General features: G+C 37.3%; 1 protein-coding gene across 5 annotated transcripts in view; it reads left to right on the top strand.

The window, feature by feature from the left end:
- The window catches only part of LPAR1 (lysophosphatidic acid receptor 1), a 352,985-nt gene that overhangs the window by 137,913 nt on the left and 197,130 nt on the right, over positions 1–17,942 (top strand). For 3 of the 5 annotated variants that reach the window (XM_070251331.1, XM_070251332.1, XM_070251330.1), the window contains 2 exons: positions 6,091–6,190; positions 9,688–9,787. The gene's annotated coding sequence lies outside the window, so the exon portion shown is untranslated. Of the gene's footprint in view, positions 1–750; positions 952–6,090; positions 6,191–9,687; positions 9,788–17,942 lie in introns of all 5 variants that reach the window. The other 2 variants (XM_070251333.1, XM_070251336.1) reach the window with 2 other exon arrangements.

Below are 17,942 nucleotides of genomic sequence, written 5' to 3'. Positions count from 1 at the left end.
ACCCACGCAATTTTATCAGAAACACATAGGAAACCTATAGTGGGATAGCAAAAAAGTATCACATATGATCCTTATAATAATCTAAAGTAAACAGGACAGATTTTTTTCTTTTTTACAGGTGAAGAAACTACAATTAGGAGAAGTTTGAGTGATTTTCCCAAACTCGAGCAATTAATAATTCATGAAGCCAGAACTAGAACCAAAATTTTCTGCAAATGAATAGGCAGCTGTAGACTTTTAAACCGATTAATATTCCATTTTTAAGGACAAACATAGCCAAATAAAGCAGCTGCACTCCCTTGTAACCGGAAAAATGAGGAGAAAATGCCCCAGAGAAAATGAAGTCAGAACTTGGAAGATCAAGCGGCGATGGGAACCCCCAGGTTGCTATCTGCCGATGGGTGTGCTTTTACAGTGGAGCCAGGGGTGTGAGGACACCCTGAAATTCCAGGGGTGTGGTCCCCATGGAAAGAACAATTCCAGCTGGTCTCCAGCCTCCCACGCTGGAGGGCCAACCCTTGCTGGATGTGCTCCAAATTATCCTGAGAGGCACCAGCCACGACCGTGCTAGTGTGTCAGCTTCAGAGCCAGGTTTTCTCTTGACTCACGTAAACACAGCACAAATGTCCAGCTCCCGGGCCAAGTCTCCATTCCCTGCTCACAAATTTCTGTTGAAATTGCTATTTCAAATCCAGTTGCTTAAAATGGCTTATTCTGGTTTACAGACTTTCATTACTCTCCTGTGTCTAGGTAGCAGCTCTCCTAAGAAGCAGTCATCCTAGAGCACGCCTGTTCTGGAGAGAGTGGCTCTCGCTCAGTGGATCAGGTTCATTCCTTGGGCTTCCTCAAGTTCTGATGTGTTGTGTTGGATAAGCAGTTGGACTTACATCCCATCTTCACCAATATCCCGAGAAGAGCTTCCTAATCACAAAATAGATCCAAAAACACAAGGTGATCTAGGCTGAGTTACACTAGTGTGAGATCCTGTGGGTGAACCAGAGAAGTCTTAAATCCTTAGCCAGCAGTGGCAGGGGGTAGAGGGAGATAAATAAATTTATAAATTTATGGATTCTGGCCTGACAAGGGGAGCAAAAATACAATCTAGGAAATTTTGGTGGAGATTTTAAGATGGTCACAGTCAAAGTTGGAGTACCAAAACAGGGGAGATAGACGGAAGTGAAAAACAGAGTGGTGTTTGAGTAAATAATACCAGAATTGAGTGTCTTGTGAAGGGTGACAGAAAAATGTACCACTGAAATAATTCAAGGCACTGTAGTGTCTGTTTTATTTTGCTTTTTTGTTTTGCTTGTTGGCTTTCCAGCATCCATTGCAGTTTGTTTTGGTAAAAGCACCCAAATTTCCATTTGGAAATTATTTTTTCTCCCCTTAAATACAGTCTAATGGTCAAAGAAGGCCAGTTGGAAATTCTCTGCCTGAAATTTTAATTATGAGCACAGTGATGACAGGCTGTTAGTTACTGGAGTTGACCCATTATGGTGTCAGTTCCTGGGACAACACTATACTTCCTGCTACCTAAACTCTGTGAAGTAATCTAGTTTCTGTACATTCCATGCCTGGTTTCCAAGCCTTCCTTCAGTCTTGTGAGCTTCCCTGTATCCTTCCAATAAATTCCCTATTTGTGTAAGTTAGTCAGTATATGGTGATCACAACCGAAGAACTTTAGCTAATACTCGAGTACTCCAGATTAGGCAAAGTAATTAAAGTTGAGCCTTGTGATGTTCAGTATACTGAAACAATACAGGTAGTTCTATTTTTGAGGGGAGAATGAAGCTGTTCCTCCAAAAAATTAAAATGATCAGGAGTAGAGGAGGTCACTGGAGGAGAATACAGCAAGGTAATATACTTACTTCGTAATTTATTTAGAGCTGAGCCTGAGGATGTGAGTTGATTTCTTTTTCCCTCCAGCATTTTATTATGAAAAATTTTCAAACATACAGCAACATTGAGCAAATTTGAGAGTGAACACCCCTATGCCCACTGTCTACATTCTATTAATAACATTTCACTATTCTTGCTTTGTCACATATCTATCTATCCATCCCTCTAGCCATGTATTAATCTGTCTCATTTTTAATACGCAATTCAAAGTAAACTGTAGACCTCATATACTGACATCAATATACTATATCATGCGTATCATTAACAAGAGTTGGATATTAGTTTATAGTTTTTTCTTCTGATGTAAAACTTACATACAATGAAATGCACAAGTCTTAAGTATTAATTTCCTGAGTTTTAACAAATGCATACACTTGTATGGCTCAAATTTCTATTAAGATGTAGAACATTACCTTCATTCCAGAAAGTTCCCTTGGGCTTCTTCCTAGACAATCCCTGCCCCTGTCCATTCCTCCAAAGTCAACCACTCTGATTTTTTACTGTGGACCTGATTTCCTATTGTTGGAAACCAGTGAGCCAACATGACAGCTGCCTAGATCTCTAGTCGTAGAGGTACTAAAACATTACTGGCAATGTCCCTCTATGGAGAAAATTGTATTTAGCACAACTACTCTTGGGGAGAGTTCTGTAGGTGGTTGAAGAGTGTTTTGCCTAGATATGCATTTGGGCTGGGAGGAATGGGCTTCTAGGAAGCACATGGTCATCATTGTTGGTGGGTCTCTGGATCCAGGACAGTGCAGGAGAGGCTGAGGTTCTCTTGCACCAGCATTCAACCTGTCTCTCCTTTAAGTAAAGCTTGCACCCATACATAAATCTGTATCTGTAGACATAAATAATATCTGTTTGAAGCCACACAAATGATTAACAATTTGTAGTATCACATTATCTGGAAGACTCCTTACGGGGGTTAGGGGGAGGAGGAAGTAGGGAGGTGTAGGTCAAGGGTACAAACTTGCAGCTATAAGATGAATTAGTTCTGAGAATCTAATGTCCAGCATGGTGACCATACTTAATAATACTTATATAATACTTAATAATTCAAGTACTGTATATTTGAGATTTGCTGAGAGTAGATCTTAAGCTTTCTCACCGCACCCGCGCACGCACACACACACACAAAGGTTAACTATGTGAGGTAATAGATGATTACCTCACATGATCATACCTCACATGATCAAGATGGTTATGAATTATCTTGATCTTGGTAATCATTTTACAATGAAAATCACAACATCAAATCATCACATTGTACACTTCAAATATATATGATTATATTTGTCAATTATTCCTTAATAAAGTTGGGAAAAAAAAAGAGATAAAATGGAGATAGTAGGTTAAAAAATGTATGCTGTTGCTCAGTATTAGAGTCCCACCCTTTTTCTCCTGGAAGTTTATCATTCGTCTCTTCTATGACAGCATCCTCTTTTTGGTGATGCTCTTTAAAAACTTTCAATATGGCTGAATCAAGACAGTATGAGGCTCTCAGGATTCTGAGCCCTTTGGGAACACCCACTGGAAAGGCTGAAAGTGGGAATCTGAGTGGCTGGCTACCACATAGCCCTAATCACCTTCTGGTTTTCGGTTATGTCCCAGAAACCATGGAAACAAACAGACTTCACATGTATTTTCACGTATAATTTTTCTTATAAAAGCAATTTTGCTGTTCCAAAAAAAGTAGAGAAAAAATCCATAACCTGTGACCTTAATAATAGCTATTAGCATTTTGTTATGTTAGCTTTCAGTATGTTTTGTAAATTTGATGTATGCTCATCGCATTTGTATATTTTATATTGTTTTTACCTTTATTATTTGATCTTAAGAATTTTCCCAGGTCGCGTCTTTAAAATCATTATTTTCTAAGGGTTCCAAAGTATGTCCCTGAGCTGACTTATGATGGGATGTTTAATTATTTTCCCACTCCTGGTCATTTTAGATTGTCTCCTTTTTTTTACCGGTATAAGTAACACTATGATGGACACTTTTTTTCATATATTTCCATGCTTTGGCACTTATAAACAAGTAGGAAAGGGCTGGTATTACTAGTAGAATTTGGTTAATTGTTACAACCTGATCTCAGTGAGCTCAGAAACTGGTTCAACCCCCAAAATGTGCACTGTAAGAAGGGAAACCACTAAGAGCTATTTCTATCTTCTGAGGAAGATGTATGCCCTAGCCTCAACATAAGTTAGAATAGACAGTGAAGAGGAAAGAAAGAAAGAAGAGTTAGTGAAGCTAGTAAAGAGGCCCCTACTGCCGGTGCCACAGTTGGCCGCTCTCCATTTTACCAGGAACTCGAAGCCATGGGAGCATATTTTGCAGACCATATACTTCTGTCCTTTTGTAACTTAATATTTTTAGATATTTAAATACTTTTAATTGCTTAAAATATTATTTGCCCTTTTTCACTCATGCTGCTGCCTGTTTTACTTATCTCTCTAATTTTATGAGATTCCAAAACTTTTATACTGTGTTACTAGTTTAAATAATATATATTTCTCCTTATCACTATTAATCAGTGCTATCTCTGTTAATGAATCAGTACTTTTTGCTTTTCATTTTGAAGTTTTAAGGCATTTTTAACTTGAGTTTATTTTGTTTTTTACCCCTCTTTAAGCTTTCCCCTATATTTTTAAATTGTTATTTTAAGATATTTTCCTTAAGTAGAATTTCTAGGATTAATTACACAACTATTTTGTGGCTCTTTATTCATATTACCGTATACGAAGATGCCACATTTATTTCACCTTCATCTATATTTAATGTTTTTTTAAAACAAAGTTGTTAATATCACGTATTTTGGAATAGAGCTTTAGTGTAGTACTCATAGTACTATAGAGTGGGAAGATACAAGAGCATCTGGAAAAGTCGTTTCTGTCTCATTGACTGCCTATTAAAAGAATTTATTGGTTTGTAACCCAGAGGTTGCTGACCTCTGCGGTTGTCAGAGGTAGCACTTCCTTTAATTCTAAATGAAAGGATCTGAGCCCTCATTATGTTTGACCACAGGGAAGTCGGGCTTTCCCATTTTCCCCTCCCCAAGGTCTCTGGGACTCCCTGTAGAATACTCAGGCCTTCCCCAGATCAGTCCTAGATTTCACTGCACACTTGGGCCAGCGGTTTCCCTCTGGCCTGCATCTCTGATCTTTGGATGATAACTTCTTATTATTTCTTAACTGGCTTCTTAGGCCACTAGAGTTCTCCCTGTACAGCTTCAACCCAAATATGGACATGGGCCCATCGATTGATACTCAGGCTTTAACAACTGAACTCTCCTAACAATACCAGATAACAAGAGAAGATTCAACATAGAAAAGAAAATACTGAATATTAGATAGGAGTATTTCTGAGATTTGTAACCCAAAATCTACTCCCCATTCCCAGGACCCTCCAGGGCATCTGTCTTATTGCCCCCACCCTGTTACCAAGTTGTTGGAACTGGTTGTCAGCCCACGAATAGAGTGTCCTTGACCTTGTGCCCTGCAGGAGGGTCTAGGCCTTCCAATTCCTCCACAACCCAGCAAAGGGAAAACTCCTCCCTGCCCCCAACTCAGTTTTAGCCCACAATCCAATTAAAAAACAAACAAACAAAAATCTGTAGGTAAACACCTTATATGAAGTACCTAGAATGAAACCTCCATAAGTTCCAAAAAGCAGATACTAAAAGACATAGAGATTGATTTTTAAACATATCTTAAGCAAAACACCTGTCCACAAGGAAATTTTAAAAAGTACTCTATGAAATAAATATTGAGTCAAAGTTGACATGTAACTACTAAAAGTGAGTGTAATATAATATTTGATAAAATATAATAGCGTTACTCAAAGTATCATAGGTCACAGTCATTGTGATTTGGAGAAAACTCCAAAGAATAAATCTAAAAATTCCTAGAATTAATAAAATCATCAAGTAAAAGACCCACATTAAAGAAAAATATGTCCAGAATTAAATGTTTTTAACTATTTACCATAATAGATAATTAAAAAGTATAATGCGGAAATGAAAGCTTTACAAAAAGAAAATACTTAATGATAGCTTAAGAATTGTAGGAATCCACTGAATAAAGTTATCAAATATACTAAGTGATTAAAAAATTCATATAAAGATAGAATCCCATTACTTATATATTTATTCTTTAATTATACAGTTGTCTTTGTATGTTTATGTTCCAGGTTTGACATGCAGCACTGGGAGTCTATCAGTGAACAAGCTACGTATTGTCTCTGCCTTCATGGAGATTCCCACCTATTATGGGAGACATACATCTAAAAAGTTTGTACACTTAAATAATTACACGAGTAATTAAAACTATGATAATTGTAGAATATAAGGTAAGAGCTACCTACACATGTGAAAACCAGGAAATGAGAGACAGTGACACAGCTGAGGAATTCAGGGAAGGCCATGGTGACTGAGTGAAGAGAAGGAATGAGGAAGAGTGGACTGGAGTTGAGAGGGAGGGAGGCCCGGCATCATGTGGGGCCTTGTTGACCATATGAAAGATTTTGACCTTTATTCTACGAGCGATAGGAAGCCATTGAAGGGCTTTGTGAGGGTTTATAAAAATCCATAACAGGAAGCAACCTATATATCCAACAGAAGGGAGAAGGCTTTAGAAATTATATTATAACCAGAGATAAAATACTTTTCCTTATTGAAAAAATGTTTATTAGGAATTTTCAGTGGCGTGGAAAAATGGAGGTAACTAAAGTAAAGTTTAATATTAAGCGTGGTATCAACTATGTTAAATATGCACGTGAAGAGAAAAAGCTAGCAATGGTAGTCTATGATTGAGGGTTTCAGTGAATCTTATTTCTTTAATATTTTTCTGAGTTTCCACATTTTCTATAACAAATGTACATTAATTCTACAAATCTAGGAAAGTATTGTAATGTTTTAATTTCTGATCCCTTCTGAATTGGTAGCTTATCAAATAATTTATTCGTGGGCCCAATAAAAGTAAATTTTAGGGTACGACTTTATTCATTTACTTTTTCTTTGTTTAACTTTCTTTGAGTATGGATGAGCCTGACACGCGTGTGTTTGTGATTCCCACATCTGGTAACTTGGTAACTTGTACCTTGAAAGTGAACGTAGGTGTGCAGAAAAGAGTTAACATTGCAGGCCCGAGGCTGCTGTCCTTGGAAATGCCTGCTTGCATGGCAGCCCTTTGATTGGTGTCTGGGAACTCGGAGTTTTAGAAGGCTCCCACCATTCCTATAACTGAGAAGGGTGGCTTGCTGTCCCTAGAGAGTTTGTACAAATAATGTGGTTTTTGCTGAACACCTGCTTTCCTTCTGGGAGTCTGGAATTTTAGAACATGCTAGGCAGAAGGTGCCTACGTGACCAGCCCCCAGTAAAATCCTTGGGCACTGAGTCTCTAATTAGCTTCTCTGGTAGTCAACATTTCACACATGTTGTCACAACTCATTGCTGGGGAACTAAATGTGTGCCATGTGACTCCACTAGGAGAAAACTCTTGGAAGCTTGGGCATGATTTCTTTTGGCCTTCGTTTTGATTTTGCTTTGATATTTTAGCTGTAATCAGTCATAGCCGTGGGTATTGCTTTATGCGGAGTCCTGAGAATCCTCTCAGCAAATCATCAAACCTGGGGCGGTCCTGGGGACCTGCAACGCAATAAGCCACCTAAATCTTCATATTGTTGAAACTCTTGTCCCAGAACTGTGTTTCTAATTGACTATTAAAAAATCATGTAAATGTAAGAGTTTAAGTGAGGAAATATGCTGCCTCCATATTTAGTAAAATGTGGTAGTATATTTATATTTGCATACGGCAACATAGAAATAGTTAATTTGTGCTCCTTAACAGTAAGTATATTACTGACTTGGTTTGGGCATTGATGATTCACAATGACAACACAGTTATATTTGAAAACAAACATTTGTAAATAACTTCCAAATATTACGCAGGTCATCTAAAATCAAATAGTTTCTACTTTCTACTTTACCATATTTTCCTGTTTTGATCGAAGTTTTTAGAATTCAACACAGTACATAGTTTTAGCTTTAAGCTACATGTGTCATGTTTTGTTGTCAAAGCATGTTTATTGTGGAAACTCTGGAAAATAGTAAAAGCAAGCAAGATATGAAAATATCCATTACCTCACAATGCAGTGACAAACACTGGTAACATTTTCGCATACATAATAGTAATCTATCCTTGCCTCTTGTCCAATTCCTTGTCTTTTATGAACATATACACAGTATTTGTTTTACAGAATTGGAATATGTATGTATGTGTGTGTGTGTCTGTGTGAAGTTCTGTTTAGTTTCACATAACATTAAATTGTGAATATGTTCATGTTAGAAAATATCCTTCTGGAACAAAATTCCATTTGCACATCTGTCTTATGAATGTTCTACATAATCAACTAATCTCATCTTATGATACATTGAGGGAGTTCTTCAAATTTTAGTATTTAAACCATACTGCTATTAACAGATCCAGATTTTTGAAGGATTATATTTTAAAAGAAATATGGAAATACATAAAAGATACAAAGGTATCAAACAAACAAAATACAAAAACATAAAAGATTATATTCTAAAGATAATATAATTGAATATTTACATAATCTTGGAGGAAGACTTTTTAGCACGAGTTCAAATAATGGCAGAAACTACAATAAAAAGGTTATTAACTTTGTCTACATAAGAAATAGAAACATATTTGCTATAAAAGAACAAAATCATTAAAAGGTTGAAAGACGACAAACTGAAAACAGAGAAACAAAGAAACTGAGAAAACTATTCGCAACGCATGTAACAGATTAAAAATAACAGCAATGACTTACACGTTTATTAGAAAAAAATTAATACAGCAAGTGATAAATGGGAATCAGTAGGGCATTTGTGATGAATAAGAAAAATATGAAAAAGTTTTCAATTTAATTATCAAAAATATAAAAATGCAAATTAAAATAACACTAATGTAGCCAGATTTATTGTGGTGATCATTTCACAGTATATACAAATATCAAATCATTATATTGTATACCAGAAACTACTATAATGTTGTATGTCAATTATATCTCAGTTAAAAAAATAAGAGATATATTTATCCTGTCTTGTCTAACTAAGTACAGTGACGAATAAGACCCAATGTGAACATGGGTGCAAGGAAAAGCTCTTACCACTGGTGGGAGTATAGACTAGCATAATATTTGGCATACACCAGGCCCCCCAAATATTTGTTAATTCAATAAAAATGCTTGAAAGTAGGCTTCTAGGACTGGTTATTAAAAAATGGCTTGTGAGCACATAGGCAACATTGTTCAAAGAAGGTAATTTGCGTTTTGTGTTAGACTAACCCCATTCCCTTCTTTGACAGGGAGCTAGGCTGGTAGGTGAAGTAAATTCAGTGCACACTGCCTCTTCTTGCCTTCAGCAAGGTGCATGACATGACCTCACCAATATGCCTATAACCATGGCAAGAACTACAATCCCACATAAATCTGAGAGTTCTGTGGATGTTAGTTTTAACTGCCAGTTGTTGGACCACATTTTAGACCTATGGAATCAGAATCTCTAGAGGTGATTCCAGGGAATTTTCAAGCTACCCATGAGACTTTTAAATTCACTAAGGTCAGAGGACCTTTGGCCTAGATGCCAGAAACACTAGAGGAACTAATTAATGCATAAAGAATTTTTCATAGTATCTGTAGTCTGTGTCCCCCAAGATGTTCTGGTAATCATTTTCATCAGTGACTCGGATGATGATCTAAGGATTGTTCCTTACAAATTTTCAGATATCATGGAACTGGCCAAGTTAATGGATACCTTGAATGATTGCATCAAGTACAAAGGATCGGGACAAGTGGACTGAGATGAAATTTGACGGAAATAAAGGTAAGGTCATATACTTTATTCCAAATATCAACTGCACAAAGCACAAGATGATAAGGACAGCTTTGGCTCAGCAGCATTGAGGATGAGCAGGTCAAAAGACTTTAGTCGGTAGTCTTTGACTCAATACGAGTCAACATTGTGAATTAGCTGCCCAAAAGGGCTAATATGATTTTAGGATGCATTAATGTAAATGAAGTAACCAGAATAACCAAGAAAGTAGACCTTTATTCTGTGCCAATCTGTCCACATCAAATGTCAGGTTAGGTTCCAAACTCTAGGGGGACTATCCATAAATTGATCTATATTCAGAGAAAACTAACAAGGCTGAAAAAGCAACTTGAAATCGCGCATGTGAAATCATGCATACATTGAAAGAAGAGGGATTTTCTGCCTGAAATATAATAAACTAGCGATGGAGAAGGGGGTACATTGAGTATTCTGTTTTCATTTGCTTTTTTGTTTGATTTATTGTTTTGTTATTATAAAAGTAATATATTTACATTATTTTAAAAATTAAAAATTGAAAAATACCTTGCTGGATATGCTTTTAAACATTGTAGCATTTCAACACACACACATAATTTAATATCCAGGAGAGCTAATTCTGTTATCTCAACCACCTTAAGTTTTATATTTTCCAGATTTTTTTCTTATGGCTTTTTCATGTTTATTTTCCCAAATGAAATTTACAATCATTTTGTCAAGTGAGAAAAAAGTCCTATTAGGATTTTCATTGGACCTGCATGGGATTTATGGATTAATTCAGAGAAGGTTGACATCTTTATAATATTGACTTTTTCCTGTCCCAAGTAAGACAGCCTTTATTTTATGTCTTTCTACAGAGTTCTTCAAGTTTTAAAGTTGAGATATAATTCAAATATCAGATTTACCCCTGTTAAAGTATATAATTCAGTGGATTTTAACATATTAAGAGAGTTGTACAAACATCACCATTATCTAATTCCAGGACATTTTCATCTCCCTAAAAAGAAACTCCATACCCATTAGCAGTCACCTCCCCCCGCTCCCCTCCGCAAGCCCCTGGGAAACACTAATCTGCTTTCCGTCTGTATGAATTTGCCTATTCTGGACATTTCCTATAAACGGAAGCATATAATACGTGGCCTTTAGTGCCTGGCTTCTTTCACTTAGCATATTATTTTCAAGGTTCACCCATGTGAAGCATGTATCAATACTTCATTCCTTTTTTTTCCTTTTTTTGGTGAGGAAGCTTGGCCCTGAGCTAACATCTGTTGCCAATCTTCCTCTTTTTGCTTGAGGAAGAGTGGCCCCAAGCTAACGTCTGTACCAATTTTCCTCTACTTTTAGTGGGACGCCACCACAGTGTGGCTTGACAAACTGTGTGTAGGTCTGCACCTGGGATCTGAACCTGTGAACCCTGGGCTGCCGAAGCGGAGTGCATAAACTTAACCATTACGCCACCAGGCTGGCCCCAATACTTCATTCCTTTTTATGACCAAACAATATTCCATTGTGTGGATATACTGCATTTTGTTTATCCATTCATCAGATGATGGACTTTGGATGATTTCCACTTTTTGTCTAATATGAATAATTCTGCTATGAGCATTGTGTACAAGTTTTTGTGTGAACATATATTTTCAGTTTTCTTGGTATGCACCTAGGAGTGAAATTGCTGGGTCATATGGTTACTCTGTGTTTAACTTTTTGAAGAACTGCCAAACTGTTGTCTAACGTGGCTACACCATTTTACCATCCCATCAGCAATGTGCAAGGGATCTAATTTTTCCACATCCTCACCAACACTTGTTATAGCCTATTTTTTTAGTGGTAGCCATCCTGTTGGGTGTGAAGTTGTATCTCAGTGTGGTTTTCATTTGCATTTCCTGTTGGCTAATGACGTTGAGCGTTTCATGTGCTTATTGGCACTTTTGTGTATTTTCTTTCGAGAAATGAGCTTGTTCAAATCCTCTGCCCATTTGTCAACTGCGTTATTTGTTGCATTGTAAGAGTTCTTCATATATTCTGGATCCAAGTCCCCTATCAGATATATGCAAATATTTTTTCCCATTCTGTGGGTTGTCTTTTCACTTTCTTGCTAGTGTCTTTTGAAGCACATAAGTTTTTAATTTTTAGAAAGTCCAATTTATCTATTTTTTCTCTTGTTATTTCAACTTTTGGTGTCATGTCTAAGAAGCCATTGCCTCATCCAAGTAGTAATGAAGACCTTCTCGTAAGAGCTATGCTTTATCCTAAGAGTTTTATAGTTTTAGCTCTTACATTTAGGTTTTTGATTCACTTTGAATTACTTTTTGATATGGTGAAAAGTAAGGTCCAAATTCATTATTTTGCATGTGAATATCCAATTGTCTTAGCAATATTTATTGGAAAGTCTATTCTTTCACATTGAATTGTCTTGGCATTTGTCAAAAATCAATTGACCATAAATGTATACGCTTATTTCTAGATTCCCAATTCTATTCCATTGAGCTGTATGTCTATCCATATGCAAGTACCATACAGTTTTGGTTACTGTAGCTTTGTGGTAAGCTTTAAAATTGGGAAGTGTGGGTCCTCCAAATTTGTATTTCTTTTATACGATTGTTTTGGCTCTTCAGGATTCTTTGAATTTTCATATGAATTTTAGGATCAGCTTGTTAATTTCTACAAAAATAAAAGGCAGCTGGGATTTTGATAGGCATTTCATTGAATCTATGAATCAATTCGTGGAGAATTTCCCTCTTAACAATATTAACTCTTCCAATCCATGAACATGGAATGTCTTTCCATTTATTTAAGTCTTTACCTTATTACAACGATATACTATAGTTTTCAGTGGTCAAATCTTGAATTTCTTTTAAAAAATTTATTTCTAAGTATTTTATTTATATTTCCTACTACTGTAAATTGAGGTTTTTTTGGTAAAATAATTCCATTTATCCTCATACTTTGTGCTTGTTCTCAAATATTCTGCTTCTGCATGTGATACAAACCCCATGAAACAATGCCATTATTCTTGTTTTAAATTGTCAGTTGTCTTTCACAGAAATTAAGAAAGGAAAAAAGTGCCTAGTCTTTATATTTGCTCAAATATTTACCATTTCCAGTGTTATTTATCCCTTTGTTGTTGATATAACTCTTCCTCTGATATATCATTTCCTTCAGCCTAAAGAACTTCCTTTAGCATTTCTTGTAGTTGAGGTCTGCTGGATACAAATTCTTTTAGTTTTCCTTTATCTGAAAATGTCTTTATTTCATTCTTATTTTTAGAGGATATATTCGCTGATTAAAAACTTTTAAAGTCACTAATTAAAGACCGGTTAAAGACTTAGACTTTTTTTGTTTGTTTAGCATTTTAAGATGACATTCCCTTGTTTCCTATCCTCTATTGTTTATGATAGAAAATCAGACATATAAAAATGAAAACAAGGATAAAACCTTGTTTTCCTGAACTTAATGTCTTTTTTCTTCTATAGCTCCTTTTAATATTTTCTCTTTGGTAGTTTGTAATATACCTTGGTTTGATTTTGGTTTTCTTTTTAGTTTCTTTTACTTTCTTTTTAGTTTACGTTACTTGGAGTTTGCTGGGCTTCTTGCATCTATAGGTTTCTGTTTATCACCAATTCTAGGAATTTCAGCCTTCCTTATTCTTAGAGTGTGGCTTTTACTTAAGGTCATGGTCCTTGACATGACATGACATTTTTGAAATTTCAACTTAATATCCAGGGTTATCAACAAGGTCTGTCAAAACTGGCTGGACTAGAAATTCAACATCTCTCAGCCCCAACATCTCTCTCTTGTCTCTGGTCAGCTCTTGGTCCTGCATTATTTACTCTTTACTGGGCCTTGTGGAGTCTTATCCTGTGTATACATAGCCCAGCCTTTGTCCAGTAACCCACCAGATACCCCCATTAAGACTTCAGGACTCCTCTTCTGTCAACTTGCTTCTTCTCTTGACCTATCATGCACACATTCCAGCTGCTTCAGTAGCTCCAAGCTCTGACCCCTGGCTCGTTAGCTCAGTGAGACTGTTGTCCTTTGCTTGTACTTCACCTCCATACTCAATCATCTGGAAATTGCTCCCAGCTAGCAGTCCAGGGGAAAGGTGAAATTCACCTCATGTATTTTCCTTCCCTTGAGGATCATGATCCTGCATTGCTTGTGCACCTGAAAGCAGTGGCTGTACATATTTTGTCCAATTTTAGAGTTGTTTAGGGTGTTACTCTGTTATGGCCAGAAATGGATACTTTAGAGTATGCAAAATATGGAGTCAGACATATCTAGTTTAAACAAGGCTAGCAAATTTAGATGCCCACAGGAGTCATCCAGGAACATTCAAAACAAGTACGGTGCGCTAGGTATAATTCCTCTAGCTGCTGAGCTGTACGTATTTCCTTTCAAAATACACAGGCCAAAAAAACATTCAAAGTACGTTTTTGGTCTATTACTGTTCATGAACCACTGGTAGCAACCTCTGTTAAAATTTGGATTCTGGCTTTGCCATCTTAGTCTCTTTAAGATTCAATTTCCTCATTTGTAAAATTAGAATAGTGACACTTAACTCACAAGGCTGTTGTAAGGTTTAATGAAATAAATGCAAACACTACTTGGTACATAATATTCATTCGATAAATGAAGCTCATCAAGCAGCTATTTTTATCTACGGATTCTGCATCCACCATCATCTCAGTCAAATGAGTTAATTCTTCTAGCTACTGGGATGGATGGCTACCTTCCTCAAAGAGATTACTGAGACCAGATCCTCCATGCTTCTACTTCCTTTTTAATCAGTCAAAGCTTAAACGAAGTCCCCATGGTGCTTGCTGCTTCCTTACTCTTGAACCGGTGTTCTGTATTTCCTCACTTCTCAAACTGTTTTGCTGTTCTCTCTCGAACTGCTGCTCAATAGCCAGTGACACTCACCTTTCCTCATATTTTCAACCTATTGCCTGAGGACCCCCTCTGCTTCCTTGCCTTTAATGAAATCCAGCTATTTTCTGAGGAGACCTGAAGCTCTGATAAGTGGCTGTGGCTGTTTACTTTCACAAACTCTGTATACCTTAGGACCAGAAGGTAGGGCTGGTGTCTTCCTGGCTTTCCATTGCCACCTTCATTTCTCCACCATCTTGTGAAACTCTCTCTACTGAGGCTTATTCCATTTAGCTTTATTACCCCCTACCCTGTTGCTTGCTCTCACATACCAGCTTTCTCAGTCATTTCCCCTGCTGTCGTCTAAAACATTGGCACCTGGCTAAACTCCATCTCAGTCCCTCCCATCTTTCCACATTACCTGTGAATGATGATGGCATAGATGACCCCTTCTGTGCCATTAACTCTGAGCTCCTTAATCTCCTAATCCGTCGTGGTCTCCTCTTCCTCTCTACTTCCACCACGCACCGTCATGTTAATTGTTAGCACTTCTAATTGATCCACTGACAAAATCACTACTTCATACATTACTATCTGTAACCACAATCTCCTTTCCTTATAGTTGCTTGTTCAACACTCCTCACAGAATTTTATTCAACCTCTTCAAAATTTGTAATCCAGTAACTCTTCCAGCTTCTTTTTTCTTTGATTTTCGCTTTATCTCCAGTTTAGAGTCTAAGGCTCATGATTTCAAAAACACTCCTTCCTCTAGGCAAAATTATCTTTCACCTCTGTTTTGTTCATCACCTTGGTCTGGCAAATTCCTGATCCTAGCGGAATCCGCTTATTTATTCCTTCTGTGTCTGCACCAAGTGCCACAGGAGGAAGTCACACGATAGGTCACAATGGTTCAGCTATAAAATTGTAATTTAATCACCCATTCTCCACAAGGCCTATGTTGAACCTCCTACTTTGCTTCCTCCTACCCTGAAATTTTGGACAACTAGAGTAATACAGTATGGGCCCTGCATTATCGGAGGAATAGAGAGAAGCTTCTGGTCCAAGGCTGGGGCAAATGCCTACTTCTGTTGATAAACTTGGGCAGTTGTGTGCTGATCCTCTAGTGCCAGTTCATACATGAGCAGCATATTTCCAGCGCTCAGTTTTATGGAGCGAACCTAGTTCTGGCTGAGTACAGTACTTGAATCTTACGGTTTCAGTTTCCTTCCCCACAGGGCACTAAAATCCCAGCCCAAGGGCCTCATCTCATCTTGAGCCTCTGTGGACTTCTTGACTTCAGCTTCCATTAAACACTATGTGTTCCTTCTCCATTTCTCATACCTCAAGACCTCTCTCTTTCTCTCTCTGGCGCTGTATTTTTAAACCTTTTTATTTATATGTTTTGCTAGCACTTATATTCATTTGTAATGGGAGGGAGTGATTTGTAGTGTGTGCATTTTTCCATCTCAACCTAGAAATCTAAACCTCTCTTTTGTAGCAGATATACTTTTATTTGTAACACATGCAATTTTGTACTCGTTTCTGTGATTATTTGATTAAGGTCTACGTCCTCCATTAGACTCAAAGCTTCACTGGGCAGAGACCATGTCTAATTTTGCTTACTATGTGTCCCTGGCACAGGGCACAATTCTTGTGTTTTATATTGATTAAATGAATGATTTATTTTTATTATTACATATGTAACAATGTTGTTTAGCGTCCTAGGCCAGTGCTGTTCCTTGACCAATCCTCTTACTTCGTCAGTCCAAAACTTTCCCTACCCTTAAACTCATGCTCTCTGGACCAGGCTATTCTCATCTTCTGCTTGTCAGCTTCAGATTTCACTTCATATTAGTCTCTTACAATTGTAAAAATATGCTGTCATCATCTGAAACCACCCTTGAATCATCTAGGATGCCTTTGGCTACAATGCACAGAAAACTCTAGTTTAATTTTCCTGGAAAGATAAGGGAGTTTATAACTCACATAATAAAATATAAGACACAAGACAGCTTCAGGCATATCCATCAGGGCTGTTTTGTTTTTCTGTAATTCTCTTGCTCTGTCCTCCTCTCTGTATTGGCTTCATCCTTAAGTGGGTAGTGAGACACCGAGACAAGACAGGATCCAAAGGAAGAAGAGGGGCTGGTTTTTTTTTTCCCCTGTGCCTCTTTTCTGTAGTAATGAAAAACATTCCTGGGAGCTCCCTAGCAGACTTTCTTTCATACCAACAAGACTAGATTACAGGCCAAGTCCTAAACCAACGCTTAGTAGTGAGGCTGGGATTACCATGTTTAGCTTCGTCTAGTCATTTGGGATGGATTGGAAGTTGAGGCAGTCAACCATTTTCATTTCCATAGTTCTACATTTAAAATCTAATTTGGAATTCCAATTCTGCTTGCATTTTCTATTCTTTCATCTATCCCACATCTTGACCTCCAATCTCTTCTTTGTCTTTATTGAATGCTGTAGTCTATCAATACAGCTCAATGTTTTCTAACAAATCAGCCCTCAACTGGAAGCACTCTCTTCTCTTCCTAACGTAATGTTCATTTCCACAGGACTCTTCAGCACATTCGATTCCTTCACCGTGACTATTCTTTAGCCACAACAATCATCAATCCTAGATGACTTCAACAACTAGCTTTCTTTATTCTTTTTCTTGAGTTGCCAAGCTTTGCTGGAGAAAATGGCATTGTGCTCCAAGTTTGTGTTGTTGTAAATTCATAGACATTAAACCCCAGATGGCCCTTACTGCCATGCAGAAGTTCTTTGCTTCTTTCAAGTCAATTCCTTTTCCAGATGGTGGGTTGTATCCTGATTCTATAGTTCACTAGGCTGTATGACCTCGGGGGAGTCATCCAACCTCTCTGAATCTTAGTTGCTTAATCTCTAAAATGAGAACAATAGTACTTACCTCAAAAGATTGTTTTAAGAATTGAAAAGGCCATGCATATAAGACAATCTGCACACTGCCAGGCACACAGTACTCATTTCATGCTAACCCTTGTTTTAATGGCAAATCCTAAACTGTGCTCCTCTCGTTATGTCCTCCACCCTGAATCTGCTTTTCTTCCCCATTGTCCTCTACTCTTAACAACTGTCTTGACTTTTAGAGGCCACTATTTGTGGGTCCTCGCTTTCCTTTCATTTCCTAATGTCCCAAGAACTGCATTCATTTTTTGCACACTAAATGGCTAGTATAGTCCTGGCACATGAAACATATCCAGTGTTTGCTCTATTGGATTTAAAATGTCCTCATTTTTTTATGTTGATTCTGTAAGATTAGGGAAAGATAAGGGAG

The sequence above is a fragment of the Equus caballus genome, chromosome 25, assembly GCF_041296265.1.
Source record: "Equus caballus isolate H_3958 breed thoroughbred chromosome 25, TB-T2T, whole genome shotgun sequence".
Classification (NCBI taxonomy): domain Eukaryota; kingdom Metazoa; phylum Chordata; class Mammalia; order Perissodactyla; family Equidae; genus Equus; species Equus caballus.
This window is presented reverse-complemented; position numbering and strand designations above follow the sequence as displayed.